This window comes from Alligator mississippiensis, chromosome 1 (genome assembly GCF_030867095.1).
Source record: "Alligator mississippiensis isolate rAllMis1 chromosome 1, rAllMis1, whole genome shotgun sequence".
NCBI classification, from domain to species: domain Eukaryota; kingdom Metazoa; phylum Chordata; order Crocodylia; family Alligatoridae; genus Alligator; species Alligator mississippiensis.
This window is the reverse complement of record NC_081824.1, coordinates 29924889-29947538: the sequence shown is the minus strand read 5'-3', so window position 1 is coordinate 29947538 and position 22650 is coordinate 29924889. Positions and strand designations below refer to the sequence as shown.

Sequence of the window (22650 nt, the reverse complement as noted above, 5' to 3'; positions counted from 1 at the left end):
TTCAATGAGCTTTAGTTAAAGCACCCCCACCACCATTTTTCAGCACAGGGACTCTGATACATGTGATGCTTTGGGTGCTTTAATTAGAGTGGCTCCAATTAGAGTCTCTCTAATTAAAGCCCTCTTCCCCCTGTCCCCCGCCCCCCGTGACTCCCAGGGTGATTATAAACACCCATTTAGTCTGGAGAAGAGAAGACCAAGGGCAGATTTGATAGCAGCCTTTTACTTGAAAGGTGGTTCCAAAGAGGATGGAGCTGGACTGTTCTCAGTGGTAGCAGATGACAGAACAAGGAGCAACGGTCTCAAGTTGCAGCAAGGTTAGTTATTAGGTTTAGGTTAGATATTAGGAAGAATTTTCTCACTAGGAGGGTAGTAAAACCCTGGAACAGGTTACCCAGAGAGGGTATGGACTCTGCATCCTTGGAGGTTTTTAAGACCTGGGTAGACAAAACTTTGGCTGAGATGATCTAGCCAGGACAGTCCTGCAAGGGGTTAGAGTAGATGACCTTGTGAGATTCCTTCCAACCCTAATTTGCTATGATTTTATGATTCTGTGATTCTCAATCAAATGGAAATGTTTACACAAAATGGCATTAAAATGGTTGCTCATAAACAAAACTTCCCTGATGGCCCTTATAATCCCAGAAAGTGCTGCAGTAAACCTGGAAGCAAAACTGAAATTATCAATATATTTTTTTATTAATTTAGTAAACTGAGAGAAACAAAAAATTGAGCGGAGCATGAGTGGCAAGTCTGCCCAATTTTAAATATTTTTGACAATCTAAATTGGAACTTTGTTTACACTGTGACTTTTTTTTTATAGTGCTCCTTTTAGATTTTATGTTAGAGTTAAAAAAAAAAAATCATTTGGGAACATACCTTATCTGCTATTGTGTCCTGATTTATCTGTCAGCTGCACATATAGTCCTCCTGTTGACTGACATTTGAAAGAACTTTTTAAATGCAAGAACTATACAGATTTTTCCCTTATGTTAGATTACATGGCTAATTAAATCAGCCTTATCTCTCTGCAGGGTCAAATTCTTAATTCCCAAGACTGTTGGGTGGACACATTAATTGATATTTGTACAAAACTTTGGCATCATACAGAAGTTTATTTGTAATAGATACAGGCAGGGAACAGTCCTACTGACACCAGGCATTTCTGACAGCAGTATTTTTGCTTTTAAGTTTCAAACGTAAAGCATCTGCTATTTCCTGTAAGGATCAACTGTTGACATTTTCTGGTTCTTCTATGGCCTTTCAACTAATTAGATTTTAGAGGAAACCTGCCTTATTTAGGTTTGCCAAGCATCCCCAGTTATCCAACACCTCCTTTTTCTTCTTCAGCATTATGCAGCCTTGCCAGCTTGTAAATTTAGCCTTGACTTACAGGAATCATCCCTTTGACCATCTTGCTGAATATAAAGATGGCTTTCCTTTTTCTCCTATAAAAAACTTGGATAGAATTTTTCAGCAGTGGATTTTAGTGATTTAAACCAAGGACAGCTGACAAGATGATATACACATTTTATAGAAGGGTCATCTCTTCTGTGTTTAACTCAGGGGATCTATGTGAAACTCCTGTATCTGCCACAGACATCCTGTGTGATCAAGTCATTTTAATGCCTCTCATTTCCCTATCCACAAAGTAGGGACAACAGTACTCATCACCCTTTCTCATCTATTTAAATTTCAAGTTCTTATTATCTGTACAATAATAGGGCACTGCTCTCAGCTTCTAGGTACAGGTGCAATATACCCTTGGTTTCTTTATCTGTGTGTGACTGGTCACATGCTTCACTCAGACCCTGTAGGACCTAGAACTTCTGCTCCAAGTAGCTTTTCTATCCAAAAGATGTAAAGTCCTTTCCTAAAACTGCAGCAGAGAATTTTAACTGCTCATTACTTTTGTATATTTTATTTCCAGGCCTGTGATTTTTAACAAAGAAATAAATATATATTACACAACTGTGGAATTGCCCTTTTTCAAAGTTCATCACTTAAAATTGCTCAGCATACTTTTGCATTTGTTTCAAATTGTGGAAAGCAACAGACTTGGTATAGTAAGTAATGACTAGATTCTAATATCAAGAAACCAGACAGAGCATAACCATTTGTAATGACTTCTGCTGTGCTGTTCTGTTGTTAAGTGCTGTAATCTTTGTCTACAGTGGAAAAGTCTGTTCCTCATGGGAGTTCATATGGCTTAGTAATACAGTGTGTAGGAAATTGCAATGTTAATTCTTTCCAGTAGCTCTGGAGAAGTGTTTCTCTCTATCACTGCAGTAACATTCTTTGGGAAATATAGACAGACTTCTCTGTGTGCAATACTTACTAGGAAATACTGGAACAAATATAATTTTGAAGCTTTTGTTTAGTATTGGTTAGAAGCTACTGTTTGAAAGCTCATGTTTTTAATCCAAATAGGTGGCAACACATGTAGTTTAACAGGTGTGTCTGCTTCTGGGCTGAGCTGCCTCCTTGCTGCATGCTTTTGGTGTGGCTGTACCTAGAACAGCTACAGCAACTTGGCGTGAAACCAAATGATCAAACTAGTCCCTCCTTCCATATAGTTTCTCGCATGTTTATTACTCTCCTGGGCTCGGCCAACTGATTTATTCAAATGTGGTGAATCTTGGACCTCAGCTAAATCGAGATACGCACAGTGTCTTTCCAGGCATCTCTGTCCCAAATAAGGTGTGAAAATGGGGCAGTCTTGTGAGTGCTGTAGAGTTGTCAGTGTGAGGTTTCGCAGATCACTTACAATTGTAAGGTCGGTTTGTGATCAGGAAAGAGAATCCTTCAATAAGGTACCAGACACCAAACTGCGTGGGTGCTTTTTTTCTCAATGACGGCTCTCATTCCAAGGCAAGTACAGTTTGTGTGTGCACGTGTGTGTTTGTATGCACATATGCATTCATATGTACTGGGACAACTTGCTGAATTCAGCATGCTTTTGCCAGAAAAGGCAAATGGCAGCCCCATCACGTTCTAGAGATTTGTGTACTAAAATTCTTTTTCAATAATACATTCAGTAATTCTTTTTCATTAACTGCTTTGGATGTTTGTTGCCTTACCTGACTGCCAGATGGCCTCTCCATTTCCTGTGGCTGTTCCTTCAGCATTGCCAAATCTCAGATGATGATCTCCCCTGTAGAAAAACAACACAAGAAAGGCTTTTCAGTCTATGCAATGTTAATATGCATACTTGAGAACTCCAGTTGCTAGAACTACATTATAATTGTCTATTCAAAATAGATTTATATATTGAGACCACAGCCATTCTAATGGTTGTGGCTGTGGTTAGCCAGAGTGTGTTGTCTATAAAATCCACAGAGCACGATTCCCAACTTTTCTACTAGTAAAAAAATTTTGAAATGTCTGAGGAGAGTTGGCTAGAGATGAATTTTGAGGATTAACAAGCAAATATATTTGTGAGGTAGGACCTAGAAATACAAAGAGGTTTTTTCATGTTACAATTTCAGCAACATGTTTTGGGGATATCTAATCTTAAATGGGTCAGTTTAGAAGCCTTGCATTTAAACCCTGAAGTTGTGCTGGGAACTGCTCTCAGCTACCCCTGATCCTCGGTGTCGGATTGAGGCCTTTGTTTATTCTTTTTTTTTAAACCTCCCCCCAACCTTTGATGACTTGTTTTGAATATTTTTTAAATGATTGGTGGTTAAAAATGCAAGTGTGTGTGTGTGTGTGTGTGTGTGTGTGTGTGTGTGTGTGTGTGGGGTAATATAATTGCCTGTGAGGAGTTTGGACATAGAAATCAAAACAGTTCTGACCAGCTGGGGGGAAAATAATCTAATATATTCTCTTAATTTTTTTTATAATTTCTAGGAACTGCCATCACTTACTGTGCCAGTGCATGTCTTATAAATATGCTGTTTGTTGGTTTTTGTTTTCATCCTTCTGCAGCTCTAGAGCAAAGTCCTTCAAAGGCAGTTGTGTTTCCTGCATATTGGTGACCCAGGATCCTGGTTTTCTCTGATTTAAAAAAAAAAAAATTCCCAATTTTCAAATAAAAAAAGTAACCCAAAATGCACACTTTTCTGTGACCAAAATCAAAGACCACTACAGGTTTCCCTCACTTTATGCTATACATGTGTTCCTGGAAAATGGCATATAACATACAGAACCCGCATAAACCAAGGGAAACCTGTATATATCTTTATATAGGGGTGTTTCATTTTGATCACAGAAAAATGTGCATTTTTGGGTTACTTTTTTTAATCGAAAATTGGGGATTTTTTTATCAGAGAAAACCAGGATCTCTTCTGGTGACATGGAAAGTTTGCATTAGTGGAGCCTTCAGAGGATTTTGTTCTGTCTGATAGACATGGTCAAAACAGCTAAATAGACATCCATATCATTTAGCACCACATTGAACACTTGTGAAACAGCACTTGTTGAGTATAGCAACTTTTCGTACAAACCAGGAAACTCGGGGGGTGAGGGGGAAGGATGTGTGCGCGCGCCAGTCAACAAAGGGCAGAAATAGCAGTGGGGCATAAATGGGAGGCCAAATATTTTTGTTTTGAGCATGACTATATTAACCACAGTTTTAACTATGCTTCCCTGTGCTGCCCTGCTGATCTGGAACTGAGCAGGGCAAGGCAGGCTGCTATGCTTCAGTGACAAAACTCAGGAGCCTTGCCACTATCCCAAAATGCCCCTCCCTCCTCCCTCCCACACTGTCAGGAGCATCTTGGGGCAAGGAGCCTTCCTGTGGCCTATTATTCTCCACCTCCACCTCTGCTCTTTATCTTCCTCCACTTCAGCCCAGAGCAGGGGTGTTCTTTGGGACAGAACTGTTAGTCAGCTGTTTGATGGGATGCGGGGGGGGGGGGGGGGGGGGGGAGGGGGGCATTCTCTGGGGGTAGGACTCCTCCCCGGCTGTCTGGGGCAGCTGCCAGCTGCCACTTAACAGCCTGCCTGCTTCCCAGGCAGGGGAGAGGGCAGACTTTCAATTGATGGGCTCCCCTAAGAGCAGCCCTGTGGTGCCCCCTGGCTGGAGAGCTTGTCTGTGAAGCTCTCCAGCCATGCAACTGGAGGAATGCCTGTACAGTCCAGCTCCCAAGCTGTTTTTCTGCTGGAAGAAATTTCTTCTCATAGAAATCAGCATCTACGCAGCCTGTGTTTGGTTATAATCTTAACTATAAGGAGGCAGTTATATTACTTAAGGAGTGATCTTATTTGGAAGCTGGACATTTTCATAAGGTTCAACTGATGGGGTAATTTTATACCAGAAAGAAGCTTATCCAGTAGCAGAGCAGAGAAATTGAATGAAATGTGGCCAAACAGGATTCATTTTCAGTCAAAACAATGTACGTTTTCGGCAGCATTCTAGAGGTTTATTTAAAGCTCCATATTCCCTAGAAAAGATAAGAAGAAGTAGGAAGTGCTGCTTCCACTCACCAGACTTGTGTCCAAATTCCATTGTTGTTTTTGTCTGTTTTCCTCCACACCCACTCCCATTTGGAACTGCTCCAAAATAAAGCACGTAGGAGTCTGATCTGTTATTCTTTCAATGGTTCATCCTTTGAGTGTTATTTTTTTTAAACAGTGCATTTCCTAAATGAAAAGCCAGTTGGATTGAAATGCCTTGGAATGCATCGTTTGAATAACAGTCTGATTCTCTGTCCCATCTCTCCATTTCATGTGTGCTTTGGAGCATTGCCACAAAGGGATGGAATATAGACATTTGAACTTCCTGAGACATTTGAATGAGATATTCTTGTTCTTTGTTTTAAATTACAAATCTCTTTGAGAAAAGAAAAAACTCTGTAGTTATACCTTATACTCACCTATTTTTACTGGAGTAGAGAGTCCAGAAGTCATGCCAGGGGCAACATGTAGAGGGTGCACGTAGGTGCATGTGCACCCCCTACAAAAAGGACCCCTACAAAAGGTGCACCTCCTACAAAAGGTGTCCGCAGGAGCTCCGCCGCCACGCTCCCACCGCCGTGCCCCCACAGCTGCCGGGAACATGCATAATTCATGAGTCATGCAATAATCAATGAGTTCAAGGAATTATTTGAGTAATCCTTTGCAGGCTCCACTGATAACACTGAAGTTTTAAGCAGCTAAATAGAAGCCTTAAAATGCTTCAAGTTCTATATGAAGTGCTGCTACAGGTCATCTACATTATCTTCGCTCCATATTGTACTCATGTAAGTTGGAGGCCATTTGTAGACGTGCTCAGCATTTTCTAAACTGTGTTAACTGATTTGCATCACATTTCGAATCAAATTTCATTTTGAATTTTGAATTAATGTTTTAGTAGTCAATGATTACCCATCAAGGCAAGGGCACGGCTATACATAGTCTATACACTTGACAGCCCTTTAACAGACCCAATTCTCAGCCTCTGTGTGTGGTCTTATGTTTGGAAGTAATTAGGAGGTGATAATAAGCCTGTAAAACCACTGCTACATTGTTGCAATCCTACTGACAGTTATCTGAAGTGCCATTCCAGGAGTCCTAATGGGTACAATTGACCTATGGTTGATACTTAGTCATAGTTGGGTGTTGTTGGCACATTTGACTTTTTGTAAAGATGTTACTTTGTGCCTGATAGCTTCTGTTGTATTGCAAAAACCTAATTGAGTTTCCCTCATGGGGATTGATATTTGCAATGCTTATCTGCCAGGTTCCTAAGGACTTGTATATACATGCTAATTAATACAGTTTAAGTTGCCTAGTTCAGATTGCCCTGGTTTGCATTAACTTTAATCCTCATTCAATGCGGATTAGTTCATTCGGATTGGAGCCAATTTTAATTCACTTTACAGACATCCACATGTATATAGTGACAGCTGTAGACCAGATTAAACCTAGAAAAACATAACATCTATAAATGGCCAGAAAGACCAACAGAACTAATAAGCAAATGTTTCCATGCACAGTTATAGCCAAGATCAGTGTTCTGCACAAACTATTATTTGCGCTCTCTGCCTCTTCCATTCCTTCCCTTTTCAGGAATGCACTTCTGAGCACCCTTCCTTGAAGTCACAGTCGGATTCTAAATACTCACATCTACAACTGTAGGATTATATGTTCCTAGGCCTTCGGTTATTAACTTACTACAAATAGAATATAATAAACAGATTTCCAGGTAAGCTGCTGTTGTATTGCTTGGTTGAAAGGAAACACCTCCACACTGAGCCTGTGTATGCTGGGAGAATGCATCACATTAGAGAATGTGTCAGCTGGCATAGTACTAGACATAGGTTTGCCCGTCCTGGTTGTACCACCAGCTAACACATTGTCAAGGCCCATATTGAAGGGGAAATACTGCTTCTTGAAGCATGTCTTGGCACTTTCTAACATGGTACATTTTCCCATTATAGACCCAGTCATTGCAGATTTCAGGGCAGGACAAATGGACCTCAGTTACTCAGCAACTTCAAAAGAAAAAAAATTGCTAAGGTGGTGATTATCTTGATTTCCCCTTGTGAAAGACATTTTAGAAGTTGGTGTGAGCATCACATTCTAGAGAAAGTTCTATTGTGACATTTAAATTAGAGCTGCTGTAATTTGTACCATTCACCGCCTGTGATTAAATTGATTACAGAGGTTCATAGGTTAGAGAAATAACTAATGCTATCGATTAAGAACTTGTGAAAAGGAAAGGCTTTCCTTCCAGAAACTTTACTGACAGATAGAGGTATATAGGTGAAAGAAAGAGATCATTCGGACAAGCAGTGCCTTTTTAAAGGCAGAATAACTTAAAGAAAGCCAATAGTTTGGATTCTTTTGCTAACACAGGTTAGGTTTGAGAAGGAAGGCAAGAAAAGACTTAACTACCTTGGAACCTCCTCGTTCTTGCAGATTATTTCCATGCATTACATTTGGTAAATGTGGCTTAAGTCTTTTTATTTTTCATCATATTTATATAGGAACCATCATGGGGCCATTTAGAAGTAGGCCCGTGGGCCTATAAAACTCCATTTTCAACTTTGATATCAGATTAATCTTGCCATGTGTGGGACCCACCAAAGCTTCAGGAAGGGTTTGAGTGCAGAAGGTCTCAACTTTATGAACAGTAACTTGTTTGCTTAGTTTGTTTCTTCCTGACTTTGTCTTCTCTTCCCAGTCATCTTGTGTCTAAATGCCCATTGTATCTTTGTCATAATATCAGCTCAGCTCTCTACAGCAAGAACTGTTTATTAAGGATTCATGAACAGCACCTAGCACAATGAGGACCTGAGCCTCAATTAGAGGCTCTAAGGCAGTAGTGTTGCACATAATGCCCATGAGCCAGATCCAACCCATGGGTCATGGGCTGACCCTGCACGCTTCATGTAGTGTGGGAGTTGGTCTGGTGCCCAGGCTGTACCTGGTGCCACAGGCATTGTTCATAGCACAGGAGGGTGAGCTGCATGTGGTGACCCACCAGACTGGCTTTGTGTGCATAGGTGGCCTGGGGCCGAATCTGGACCAGCCCCAGAGCTGGTGAGCATGGCCAGCCAGGCAGGGTGCCACAAGCAGCACGCACCCTGTGCCATTCCTTATACCACATGCAGTGCCTACGGAACCAGATCCAGCCTGCACGCCACCCATCTGCAGCACAAGCCTCAGAGTGCCACCAACATACACTGCATGTGAACAGGGGATCAGCACAGAGAACGTACTGCTTGCAACACCTTGCTGGACCAGCCTTGTACATTGGCTCTGGCATGGCCTGATAAGGCCATGAACCCTCATCTGTCTTGTGTGTCAGGATGAGTTAAGACACCCGTGTCCTAGGGTTGTGGTTCTCAACCAAGGTGTCTTAGCACACTGGGGTACCACAAGATTCTTTTAAGGGTGACATGGTTGCAAACACTTACATATGGTTCATAAAATAAACCTAGAGTTTTCAAATAGGAATCCATAGTGCCAAAACCATTTTGACCTCTTGTGGCCTTTCTGAGTCCTTTGCAACAGAAGAATCACTCTATTCTGTAGTTAAAAAACAAATGAAAGCCAAGCGCTGGCTTTTTTCAAGGGGTGCCTTGAGCCAAGAAAGATTGAGACCCACTACTCTGAAGTAAGGGAGTTGAAACAGTAGTCTGTGGTCTTCCATGTGCTTGGAGCCTGCTGCTGTCCCCTGAAGGGCAGTCCCTACCCAACCCATAGAAAAACCCATTTTTGTTGAACTGTTTCTTGGAATTTAACATCCAGGGATGTCAGATTAAAGTGAAGTACCTTCTAAGGCATATCCTGAGTTTTCATCCTGGAGTATTTTAACTGTGTCTTTTGACTAAAAATAACCTAAAATCAGCCTCCAGCATTACTAACTTCTGCAACAAATGGAAAAGCACATGCAGATAGTGTGTACACTGGTAATGGGACAGACACTAAATGGTAGGAAATGCTCCTTGTTTTAGATGACAGGCTGCAGATTATTTTATTACTTGATTCATAAAGACAAGGAGACTAAGACATTTATTAGATCATCTGCTGTCCTCTAATAAGTTCACTCAAGCTGCATTTACGTTGGAGAATTTTCTCTAATTTTAGCAAATTGTGACCAGCCTCCAGTGTGACTATCAGTGACACTCCCAACTGTAGTCAGACAAGTAGAGCAGCAGTTTGTGGCAGTAGATTGTATCTTAGTTTTAAACAGTTCCATCGGTTACACTGATGAGAGTGACACTTTTCCTAGTGTATGCCAGAAGTTGTATGGCCACTGCTGTTAGTACCAAAGCAAATTATTGATGCAGGCAAGGCATGAAATTGTGAAAGACCGCAGTGGAAGGTATGTAAGGAGAAGCGATACATCAACTTTGGATACTAATTGTTTCAATCTCAGTGGTTCTCTGGTTGGCTTTCTTTTAGTGTGTCTGTTTTTAAAGTCCAGACACAATTAATGTGGTAGTGAAGAAGTAAGACAAGAATATGTATCCTTCACTTAAAAATAATGAACCCCTTACAAATTAAATTAAGCTTGTGGTCTGACTGAACTATTTTATGTAACAAGTAGCTATTAGTATTTTCCTCTCTGGATATATTCTCTTCCAGAGGTCAAATTGTTGTTGTTTTTTCCTTGAATCTTGCCCTTTTTGGATCATTGGGCTATTGATCCTGAATTCTGATGATGATAAACCAAATGTCATCACTGGTTAGTTGTACCATAATTAGCAAAGCATTCATAAAAGAGCTAGTATTAGAGGCTATATCCAAGCTAGGGGAAAAGAGTATTTTTAACATGCGTTCACTAACCTACAATAAAATCTTAGCATAGAGAAGATGCATTGTAGTTTTGGCACATCAGCCATCCATGCTTTATATCTAGTGAATGTATTAAAATTACAGCTTATTGCAAAGCATGCAGAAGGCATACAGATTGCAGTAAGTGTTAAGCCTAGTACTACATTAATTTAAATCTAAGACAACCCTGACTTTAAGTTGATCCCCCAATAATTCAATTCCATATATTGAGCATTTATAAATTTGTTTTAATTTTCCAGGTGTAAAATCTAATTATTGGAGGTTTGTCTCGAATTCATTCTTCCCCCCCACCATGCTACAGCAAGGAAAATAGGAGCTGGGGGTGTCAGATGGCCATCTTACTTTCTACCTCCCATTACTTTTTCCCCTAATTCAACCAGAATTGCTGCATTTTACCTTTTTTTGGCAAAGTGCTGCAAGTTTCAGCACAGGTACTCCATAAGTACACTTTTGAGCAGCATTTTTGTACCTAGTTCATAGATTCATAGATGTTTGGGTCAGAAGGGACATTAGCAGATTATCAAGTCCGACCCCCTACCTTGGGCAGGAAAGAGTGCTGGGGTCAGATCACCCCAGTCAGGTGCCCATCCAGCCTTCTCTTAAAGATCCCAAGGTAGGGGAGAGCACCACCTCCTGTGGAAGCCCATTCTGGATTTTAGCCACCCTTACTGTAAAGAAGTTCTTCCTGGTGTCTAACCTAATCTGCTCTCCATCAGTTTGTAGCCATTGTTCCTAGTTACTCCAAGGGGTGCCCTGGTAAACAGGGCATTGCCTATTCCATGCTGTCCTCCCCTGATGAATTTGTAGGCAGCCACAAAATCACCTCTCAGCCTTCTCTTGCAGAAGCTAAAGAGATCCAGGGTCCTCATCTCTCCTTGTAGGGTTCTGCTTGCAGGCCCCTAACCATAAGAGTGGCCCTCCTCTGAACCCTCTTGAGGTTGTCCACATCCCTCTTGAAATGGGATGCCCAAAACTGGATGCAGTACTCCAACTGTGGCCTGACCAATGCCACATAAAGGGGAAGTATCACCTCCTTGGACCTGTTTGTCATGCACCTACTAATGCATGATAAAGTGTGGTTATCTTTACTGATCTCTTTGTCACATTTTGACAACTCATGTTCATCTTGGTGTCAGCAATGACTCCAAGGTCCCTTTCCACTGCCATGCTGCTGAGAAGGTCCTCCCCCAGCCTATAAGCATGCTGGTGATTCCTTCTCCCTAGGTGCAGCACCTTGCACTTGTCCTTGTTGAACTGCATCCTATTCTGTTCTGCCCATTTTTCCGACCTGTCCAGATCTGCCTGGATTCATTCCCTACCCTCTGTTGTGTTAACCTTGCCCCATAATTTGGTATCATCTGCAAATTTGGACACAGTGCTTTTCATGCCCTCATCCAAGTCACTAATGAAGACATTGAACAACATTGGTCTAGGCACCAAGCCTTGTGGGACTCCACTGCCCACATCCTTCCAGGTCGATACTGACCCATTCACCACCACTCTCTGGGTGCAACCCCTAAGCCAGTTGTCCACCCATATGACTCTGTAATCATCTACGTCACAGTCTCTCAGTTTATCTACGAGAATATAATAAGATACCGTATCATAGGCCTTCTTAAAATCCAAGTAGATGACATCCATCTTGATTCCTGTGTCTAAGCATTTTGTGACCTGGTCATAAAAAGAAACAAAGTTCATCAGTCAGGATCTGCCTGCTATGAATCTGTGCTGGTTGCCCTTCAGCATTGCTTTCCCTGTTGGATTCCCACAAATGTGATCCTTAATAATTTTTTCAAAGGTTTTTTCTGAGGATAGAGGTGAGACTAAGTGGACTATAGTTACCTGGATCCTCCTTCCTCCCTTTCTTGAAAATAGAGACCACAGTGGCCCTTTTCCAGTCCTCTGGGGCCTGACCTGAGCACCATGAGTGCTCAAACAGCCATGCCAGTGGCTCTACTATGACACTGGCCAATTCCTTCAGCACCCTTGGTGCTGTCTGTCCAAGTTTGCAGATGACACAAAGCTATGGGGAGAAGTGGACACGCCAGAGGGCAGGGAACAGCTGCAAGCAGATCTGGACAGGTTGGACAAGTGAGCAGAAAACAACAGAATGCAGTTCAACAAGGAGAAATGCAAAGTGCTGCACCTAGGGAGGAAAAATGTCCAGCACACCTACAGCCTAGGGAATGACCTGCTGCGTGGCACGGAAGTGGAAAGGGATCTTGGAGTCCTAGTGGACTCCAAGATGAACATGAGCCGGCAGTGTGACGAAGCCATCAGAAAAGCCAATGGCACTTTATCGTGCATCAGCAGATGCATGATGAACAGATCCAAGGAGGTGATACTTCCCCTCTATCGGGCGCTGGTCAGACTGCAGTTGGAGTACTGCATGCAATTCTGGGCGCTGCACTTCAAGAGGGATGCGGATAACCTGGAGAGAGTCCACAGAAGGGCCACTCTTATGGTTAAGGGCTTGCAGACCAAACCCTATGAGGAGAGACTAGAAAACCTGGACCTTTTCAGCCTCCGCAAGAGAAGGTCGAGAGGCGACCTTGTGGCTGCCTATAAATTCATCACAGGGGCACAGAAGGGAATTGGTGAGGTTTTATTCACCAAGGCGCCCCCGGGGGTTACAAGAAATAATGGCCACAAGCTAGCAGAGAGCAGATTTAAACTAGATATTATGAAGAACTTCTTCACAGTTCGAGTGGCCAAGGTCTGGAACGGGCTCCCAAGGGAGGTGGTGCCTCTCCCCTACCCTGGGGGTCTTCAAGAGGAGGTTAGATAAGCATCTAGCTGGGGTCATCTAGACCCAGCACTCTTTCCTGCCTATGCAGGGGTCGGACTCGATGATCTATTGAGGTCCCTTCCGACCCTACATCTATGAATCTATGAAACACCATCCAGGCCTGCTGACTTAAACAGATCCAGCTCCTCCAAGTGTCTCTTCACTAAATCTGTGTTAGCAGTTGGTGGGCTGGTTACCCCTTTATGCCTCTCTATGATCCATTTGGGAGATTTGTCCTGATCTGAGTTCAGAAATACAGAGGCAAAAAACTCATTGAAGTGCTCAGCTTTGTCTCCCCTATCTGTCACTAGTTGCCCTAGTTTCTCTGGTAGGGGGCTCATGCTACCCTGTGCCTTCTTTTTGCTCCCTATATACCTGAAGAAGGATTTTTTGTTGTCTTTAATTTTTGTTGCCCAGCCTAAGTTCCATTTTTTTTTGGCCTTTCTGATTGCCTCTCTGAAAGTATAGGCCAAGTAGGTATACTCCACCTTGGTAGCTACCCGTTGCTTCCACAGCCTATATGCCTCCTTTTTGCCCTTAGGTTTTGCTGGACTTGCCTGTTCAGCCAAGAGGGTTTCTTGGCCCCTTTGCCCCCTTCCTTGTGCAAAGGGATTGTCTCCTTCTGCACCTGTAGGATTGCTCCCTTTAGGAACGACCACCCTTCCAGGACTCCCCAATTCTCTTGTTCTTCAGTAGTTTGCTAACTAATCTCCTGAGCACACTAAAGTTAGCCTTTCTGAAGTCTAGCACTTCTGCCCTACTGGTTATCTTTCCCACCCTTCATCTCTCTTCAAAACGCTGTGCTGTGGCCTGGCCCGGGCCGGCCCTGCCAGGCCCTTCCCAGTCAACTGCAGCTCCATGACAGCCCTGCCTAGCCTGGGCATGGGAAGCCGGGAGCAATCTGGCCACGCAGCTCCCCCAGCCCAAGCCACAGCCCACTGAGAAGTTCCTGGCCCCCGCAACCGAGCCCAGCGTGGCCCCTCTGTTTCAATCCTCAGCAATGCCCACAGGCCAGCCCAGCTTAGCCCCACAGCCCCAGGTGGATGGCAGGGCCCCAGCCACACAAGCAGTGAGCAGGCAGGAAAGCCAGGCAGACCATGACTGGGGTCCCTGTGACCGTGCCCAAGAGGGGAGATACTGCTGGTGGCACCCCCTACATGTCACCAATTCTTCCAGCCTTGCGGCTGCTGAGGATAAAAAGAGAGGGCTGCTCTAGCACCCCCCAGCTTCTGGGCTGAGCCACTGCAGCATGTGCCTGCATTTTCAGAATCAAAAGTGAATGTCTGTCCACTTGCAAATCAGTTCCCTGCAAAGATTGAATCAATTTAGGTTCAGGCTTTTTGAATGTCCGTCCCTAGCCAGGGGGTCAGGCATTCCTCTTTCCCTCTACACAGCCCCCAGCACCTGCCCCCCCCAGTCTTTGTCCCTCACTGCTGCCCACAGCTTTTGTCCCTTCTCCTCCTTTCCCCCACAACCTCCTTGTTGTCAAACATGGCTCCAGCTCCATTCCTTTGCAGGTCACACAGCACATGGAAATGTAGTCTGTGCCTGGAAGCACACCTGTCCCGGGGCCAGCGCTGTGCTGCTGCTGTTTGGCTGGGCAGGGGTGGATTTTTGGATTTGAGTAAATGCCATCTAAGTACAAGGTGTTTTTGTCATTTGAATGTATTGTCTGAGACGCTTGTTTCATCTAAACCTCTTTCTAAAGGAAAGATCAAACCAACTCCCCTCCCCTTCAAGAAAAGAAGACTCTGGAGCCTGTTCTCTGCATAGCTTGGCGCTGAACGCAATGTTCAGATCACTGAACTTGACCTTAGCCCTCTGCCTACCAGCACGTGCTCACAGAAGGACCATTCCAGATAACCCCGACTGCAGAGATTGGGGAAACATGCTAAATATTAAATACTGCTTGTGGTGCAGCCTGCATCGTGGGGTTGAATTCTTTTGTCCATTTTAATTAGATTAGTGTTGTCTTGATGGCTATTTTAGATGATTGTTTCTGAAATGACTTCTTTTAAGTGCTCAGAGTGTCAAGCACAAATGTCAACAAAGAAAAGGGTTTTAAGTCTTTCTTCCACTGGGAAATGTCAGCATGTCTCTGGAACAGGCATCTGGTAGCTGTCACTCCTAATAGGACTTGCTTCCTTTCTCTTCCACAGGCATTCCTGTATTGCCTTTGTGCAAATATTCACGATCAGTTCTGTTAGACCACATCATATTGTTGGTTTACTCTGATTCTTGGGTTTGTGGGCAAAGGGTTCAGTTTCTGAACATCAGTGCAGTTTCTCTGTACACACCTCTCTGCAGGAGCACAGCCTTAAGGATTCTTGCAGTGCTGTACTCTCACATCCTGATTTATACAGGAATTGAGTATAAAGCATTCCGAAAAGAGCAATTACTGACAGTTCAGCACAGGATACTGACAGCTCAGGGGGTACTGACAGCTCAGCAAGGAGTGAGCTCTAAAATAGCCCTTTATCTCTTAATCCTTAGAAATCCCACCCCTCACACACCCCTTCGGTTTTTAAAATGAAGGTGTCTTTAAAAATGTAATGGATTCCTTTATCTATTTATGCTATGTCTGTGAGACTATACCATCACACTGGACAAACAGGACCAAATAAAGCTCTTTCCCTGTAGCTCCTCAAGATAAAAGACAGAACCCTGATATAAAGCCCAGGACTCTTAGCTCTCTCTCGCAACTCCCGGGGCTGGGATTCTTAGCAAGGACTTACAGATTCACAATAGGCACACCTAGCCTGTCCATGCATTTTATATGAAAGCATATGCACATTTTAAGATTTTGAAGGATTTCTTTCTCCTTAGTTCTCTTCCCACTCCTAGCCTGTCAAAACCCAACTCAGGGCCACTGTGTAGCAATACTGCAGGCTTTACATCTTGCTTATGAGGAAGAGAGGCTCATTGTGGCTTTTCCATCACCTGAGAATGATTTTTTACTTGTAATCGTTATCTTACGTTGTGATTGCAGCCTAGTAACATAGTTTCTTACATTGACACTTTCTTCAAGGTGTCTAGTAATTTTTTCAAGCCTTGAACTATATCCTTTTCTTCTCTGCCAGCAGATAGCAAGTGGTAGCCACTAGACTTCTGGTGACATCACCTCTTAGTAAGGGGAGGTTTCTAATTCCATTTTATGTAGGCAGGTATATTCCTCTGTGGATGGCACAATTGTCTGTATCAAGCTCTTGGACCAGACTCTTAACTGGCCTAGAGCTCTGCTGGTTTACACCAGCTAAGAATCTCTTCACATTTTTTTCCTTTTGAGTTTCCTGCTTTCTGATTCTTCATATGCACACCTCTTTAGTGGTTGATATGAGCATTGTCAGGAATGTAGGGGGTGAAGTCTGAGCCTCATAAAGTCGGTGCCAAAATTCCCATTGATTTCAGTGGTGTCAGGTTTTCACCTTATCCCTCTTCTGGAGGCCTGCCCTATTCCACCGCTGCTTTGCAGGGCTTTAGTAACTGTGCTGTCAAATCTTGCAGCAAACTCTAGATATAACTTTCAGATTTTAATTGTGGCACAATCATTTTTTTTCCAAGTAGGAAAAAAATAAGATTTGAGACCACCAGTTTAATTATCTCCAGTGCTTGCCAGTTCTTTCTGGGCCTCCAGTTTAAATGGTAGAAGGGCTGCTTTTTTTTAAACTAAAATTAGTATTGGGGACAAAACTGCAGGCCTTTAAAAAAAAAGTCTTTGGAGGAAGTGAAAAAATAGTAAAAAAACTTGATTCTCTTTCTAATGTTTGCATTCTTTTCAGCTTTCTTTTCAATATTTTTTCATTTGGATTATGTTTCAAACCTCTAAATAGAGGTTTAAATTAAAACGGGTTGTTAGCAAACAACTGTCCGCCTCTAATCACTTTGTTTTCCATAATGTTTTCACTAAAAGCTTTTATGTAAGATTTCATTTAGTTGTTTGTTTTTAAAAGAGGCTGATTTCAGTCATGTGACACAGGAAGAATAAAAAATCAATCATTTGCAGTTAAGTAAATAAATAAGTCAACTCAGCCCAGCTCAGCTTCGGCTTCACTATCAGACTGGGTTCTCCCCATTTTATGTAACATTACCACTGATAAAGGGACCACAGACCAGATTTGAAACACTAATCTAATCTGGTATCACCTATGCAAACTCCATTGTTTTAGTACTATACTCTCGTTGACCCTTGTGCCAATCCCATTGCATTGTGGGTTTACGCAGGAACAGTCTGGCCCTATCACTGGAATGTAGTAATAATCAGTTCTTTTTATGTACAAGAAGGAATTGAATGCACTCCCTTTCTCCCTGAGCTGTGATGTGTTCCATAGGCTGATGGGAGTACAAAAAGCTTGGGGGAAGGAGATGGGGGATATTTGTCACTGAATTCAGCAAATAAGAGTTTGGGATATGTGGGGAATAAGCTTGATCAGTACAAAATTGGTATTTTAACATAAGCATATTTTAGAGAATGCACAGCTGAAAGTCCTGAAATAACAACCCTGTTGGACTGACGGGAAAGAACAGACAAATAGGTTTCATCTTCCTTAATGCTTTAGAGTATGTTGGGTGCAGCACAGCATAAAAACTCTCCTATTGATGCACAATATATTTGTGTTGTGCTGCATCTCCTAGATACTGTTTATACTGAGAGCAGAGTTCTTCCATTGACCCTGTACACAAGAACGCTAAGCCTTAAAGAAGCTTTGAGCTGACCGTTAAAGGACATCTGGCATGGACAGGATAGCAAGATGGCCATGATCAGAATGAACAACTCATTTTTTTAAGCCAAATTTAAAAAGGAAAACCTCAGTTCTATTTTTATAGTGTCATTATTTCTGTCCTATGCTGGTTTTTGGCCTTTAAACTCAAAAGGGAGATGAAATTAAAAGGACTGAATACTCTTTCTCAGTTTATATTAGGTACCAATCACCATCCAGTAGGCTCACATTCAGTGAAAATTTTATTTTAAACCATGCATCACAATAGTGTCCTAAATTGAATGTCATTTTAGATTTGTTAACTTCCTCACCCATTTTATTTCTTTCTATTCAAACAGACCCCTCAGAAAAGGTCTCATAAGTTAAGACATCACAGCGAGATGCTTTCTTTGTCATATAGCATTGCCTGAACTAACCTGAATTTTACATAATCTGGAGGAGAGTAGAATGACTGTTTAGCTGTCTTTCAACTTCATTTAAAAATAAATGTGGGTTTTTTTGTTTCCTTTAACTAACAACCTAGTCATCTGCCTGATCTGCTCCCATATTTCTTTTATTGCATTGAGAAAATTTGTCCCTTTGCACTTACAATGCCTCATCTGTGGGATGCAGAGCATTTACAGAGGCTTCTGTTTCTGTAATCCAAATGAAGTGGTAGACTGAAAAACTCAGAATTCATTGGCAGCAACCTGAAAGGCAGCTGTTTGGTTTGTGGGCCTTTTCTGTTTTTGACCCAGACCTTTGTGGTTATGGTGGTAATTTGTCGCCCTAGACTTGATGATAAGCTCTTCTGTGCAAGTAATGGGAGTCAAGTTTTGCAGGGTACAACCCTGCAGGTTTATGAATTACTATATTGTATGACTACAAACTGTTAAAATAATGTAGTAATAATATGTCATAGTTCTCTGTGTTCTACAGCAAGATTCTTCTAAAGGAAGATGGTTCTCAGGTTAATGCATTTGTGCCTAATGCTCTGAAGTAATATATGTTGAGTGAATCAGGAGTGAAATCCTGGCCCCATTGCAGATGATGGCAAAACTTTTTGTGGACTTTGATAAGATTTCAGGTTTTCACAGAATTGGGAGGCTTGTAAGTGAATGTCTCGGGTTCCAACTGTTGCATTTGACTCGAGCAAATGTGTGTGGCCGCTAGGGTATGGTCCACACACAGTGATTTCCAGGATCAGTGTCTTAGTTCAAATTTGCAAACAAGCCTGGGGTAGAATTTGATTCCTGATCGACTTCCTTTGATGTACCCAAACAAGGGCCAGGTCTTCAAAAGTGCTCAAGTGCTCCTATTGTGATGTGTAGCCAGACTTTCAAAATAGCTCAGCATCTGACATGCTACCAAGGTACCGAGCTGATTTTTTTTTTTTTTAATGTTACTTCAGGGGTCAGCAATGTTTTGGACCGAGTTCCAAAACCCCCTGCAACGTGGACTTCAAAGATGTTGGCATGCCAGGGCAGATGTCAGGGGAGCCATCAGGGGCCTGATCCTTGTCATGGCAGCACAGCCCTGACCCCTTACCTGCCATGCTCTTTGGGGGGCACACGCAGCCATTACTGGCAACAAGCTAAGCTGGGGCTCCAGACTCAGGTACAGCCACTTGCAGCCTCGCGGGCTCCTCCTGCAAGCAGCCCAGGCTCTGGGCAGGCCCTTACCATCTGCCACGGAGTCCGGGCTGCGAGCCTGTAAGTGGCTGCGCCAGCTGCATGAGCCTACAGCAGCTGCACTGGCCCAGGCCCCTTCTCCCCCATGCACCTCAAGATATGCATGCAGCTGTCTCAGGCCCCAGAGTCAGATTGGGGCTCCAGACCCCCATGCAGCTGTTTGCAGCCTGCCTGCTACCTGCTGTGAGCAGCCAAGGCTCCATGGGGGCAGCAACTGCATGTGTGATTAGAGGCGCACAGTGGGGAAGGGGCCTGGGGCAACACAACCTCAACCCCTTCCCTGCCATGCATCCTTAGGCACACATGCAGCTGCTGCTAGCCACGGAGCTGGGGTATGGCTCCAGACCTGATGCACTGGTTGCAGCCTCCTGCTGCCTGCCACATCTGGCAGGGCTCTGGGCAGCTACTGCCTGCCACAGAGCCAGGGCTGCTCATAGCAGGGCTTGCAGCCTCCCCACCACCTGCTGCAAGCACCCTGAGCTCCATGGGCAGCTGCCCAGAGCCTGGGTTGGCTGTGGCATGCTGGGCAAAATGGTCTTGTGCAATGCTCTGGCCTGTATGCCAGGTATTACTGACCCCTGTGTTACTGCTTTATTTGGGACCTAAAATGATTACTGAGCTCTTTTGAAAACTCCACTGTGCAGGTTTGCTGTGCTGGGTTAGTGTTGGTTTCCCACTGCTAAATTTAGTCATTAAAAAAAAAAAACCTCAATGATCTTATATTCTGTACAATAAGTAAACATTTTTCCATTCTTCTGCTTAATGGCACAGGAATGTATTTAGCAGTGAAATGTTGTTTTTAAAAGATCCATACATTTGGCATTATTTCAGTTCTGTTTACTTTTTGCTTTCCTCCCAGCGAGGGCAATGGAAGTTGATGAAGATGCTTTCACTTGTGTTTTAGATTCTTTAGTCTATAGACTGGAGGGGGAAGTTTTTGCTGTTCTTTTGGGTGTTTTAAAAAGTTTTCATTGGAAGTTTTTTAAATTACAGAATTGTTTTAATAAATAGAAATCTTAGTAGGTAGCTACTAGCAAAATTTAAATTTAGGGCCAAATTTAAGTTGACAGCATCTTGTACAACAGCTGCTTTTTCAGCAAGGCTGGAGAGAGCTTTACATGCTCTTACTGGGACCAGATTTCTATAGCAACATGTTTGTATGTATCTTCAGTCTGTGTATCGCAGCCTGTTGCTTAGGATACTGGCAGTAAAATGGATGAGAACAAAAACTGCTCTTTACTTGAGAATTCATGGTCTGTCCCATACCCATATAATTGCACAGCTCATCTTACTCTCAAGAGTAGTTCCACTGACTGTCTTTGAGCAAAGCAAATGGGAGCTGGCTCATAGACTTTGATTGTAATTTCATCTTCTAGCATGTTTTATACTTCATGTTATGAGCAGGCATTACTGAAGCTGTTCTGAGTATTAGTTGCTTGCCCATGGGTGATCACAGCACAGCTTGGAGTGCTACAGTTCTGCCTGCAACCAATCTTGCCCTTACCTAGAAGTCTAGCCTTCAAAAACTACAGGTCCTAGTCAACACTGTGCTCCGTCTTCAGGAGAGCAAAAGATTTCCCTGATCAAGGTGAAATATAGGAAGTTAGTCAGAGCTGTTTCTCTTGTTCTCCTGACTTGCATTCTGCTCCTTTTCAAGCAAATCAAGTACAGCCCCTGGATTCTGGCAAGCTGCTAAAGATCCCTTTAATGAATGTGAAAAACAGATTTTGCATATTTGTATTTCACATTATTGACAAATACCTAGTAGTATGAAAGGCAGTCTCTTGGACATACGAAAGCCAGTCTCCCTCTAGTGTTTGGCTCAGAAAGACGCTGAACTTGCTGTTGAGAGACAAGCTTTTCCTTCAGCCTAGGGGTTGGTGCTGCAGATACTTGGTTCTCTCCTAGCCAGAGGTAAGTACAAAAGTGTGTGCGTGTATGTGAGTACTTTAGAGGAAAGAAATGTCCTGTCAGTTGGTGCAAGAATCAAGCAATGATTTCCTGTGAATGTCTTAGAAAAACCTCAGCAAAGAGAAGTAGTTAGTTGTGTTAGTCTGAAGGCGAGCAAAAGGCAGGTTAGATGACAGAAACCTGACAGTCAAGATAATTAAACAGGGAAGTAAGGCTAGAAGGGACCTTACGAGATCTTCTAGTCCAGAGATGGGCAGTTATTTCGGCAGGAGGGCCACTTAACTGTTGGTGAGCTGTCAAGGGCCGCACACATAAAATCTTTCAGAAGATATAATTTTAACAAATTATAGATGATAAAATATATACTAAAAATCAAGCATCTACTATAACATATATTTAATTTTAATTCAAAAAATATTTTCGTCCTGATTTATGTTTTTTGAGTAGTGTATGTAGAAGTGATTGCATAATACCTCAAAATAAAGTTTTACTCGTCTTTATTATGGGGAGGGGGCGTGGGGGTGTGTGCACAGTGGGTGTGTTTGCGGGGTACTTAATGTGGGGTGTGGGCAGGGGTTGGGCATGTATGTGGAGTAGTGGAGTAGGTGTGGGTGTGCACATGTATGGGGGGCTGCCTGTGTGCCAGGTTCTGGGAGCCAGCAGGGTGGGAGGGGGCAAGAGGGCACATGCAGCGGAGCTCGCCTGTGCAGTTCAGTGCAAGTGCGGTCCACACCTTCCACCCCCATCTGATCTGTGGCTGCCCCTGCAGTGCTCCACATGGGGCCAAGGCCTGCCCACTCCTGCCTGGAGTAGCCCACGCCATGCTTCTGCCTGCACCCACCCTGGCCCCAGCCCCAGCCCTGGCCAGCGTGCACCTTTTCCTGGTGGGGCTGCTCTTAGTGCAGCTATATCCACCCAGGTACTGCTTGGCTCTCCCTGCCTCCAGCAGCAGCAGCTCCTCCTCCTGCTGCCTCTGCTGGGTGGGAATGCAGCCCAGGCTGTCCCAGGTGGGAGCGGGCAGGGCTTGGCCTCATGCAGAGTCATTGGCCAGATTTAGTCACTTGGCGGGTGGCAGACCACAGGCCAGATCCAATCCGCCAGCAGGCCCCACCCCTGATCTAGACCAACCTGGGATTTACTAGCACTCTTGACTGAATCTTTATGTATGCGTTTGTTGGGGGGGGGGGGGGGGGGGTGAAAAATAAAGCTTTTAGTTTCTTTAGTGTCTTTTGTTAGCCTAAAAATAATAGCACTTTTGGGGAGGTTCCAAGGATTTTAGAACAGTAGCTGCACCTTGGATAGTAGCTAGAATCATGCCCCAGATTGTTCTGTC

General features: G+C 43.4%; 1 protein-coding gene and 1 long non-coding RNA gene across 4 annotated transcripts in view; one reads left to right on the top strand and one right to left on the bottom strand.

The window, feature by feature from the left end:
- HPCAL1 (hippocalcin like 1) overlaps positions 1 to 22650 on the top strand; it is a 177960-nt gene that overhangs the window by 71753 nt on the left and 83557 nt on the right. The gene's annotated exons all lie outside the window — the stretch shown is intronic.
- LOC109284393 (uncharacterized) lies at positions 879 to 5551 on the bottom strand. Its single transcript, XR_002091841.2, has 3 exons — positions 5431 to 5551; positions 3081 to 3154; positions 879 to 937 (listed from the first exon to the last, which is right to left on the bottom strand). It is a non-coding gene; the product is annotated as an uncharacterized LOC109284393 (long non-coding RNA).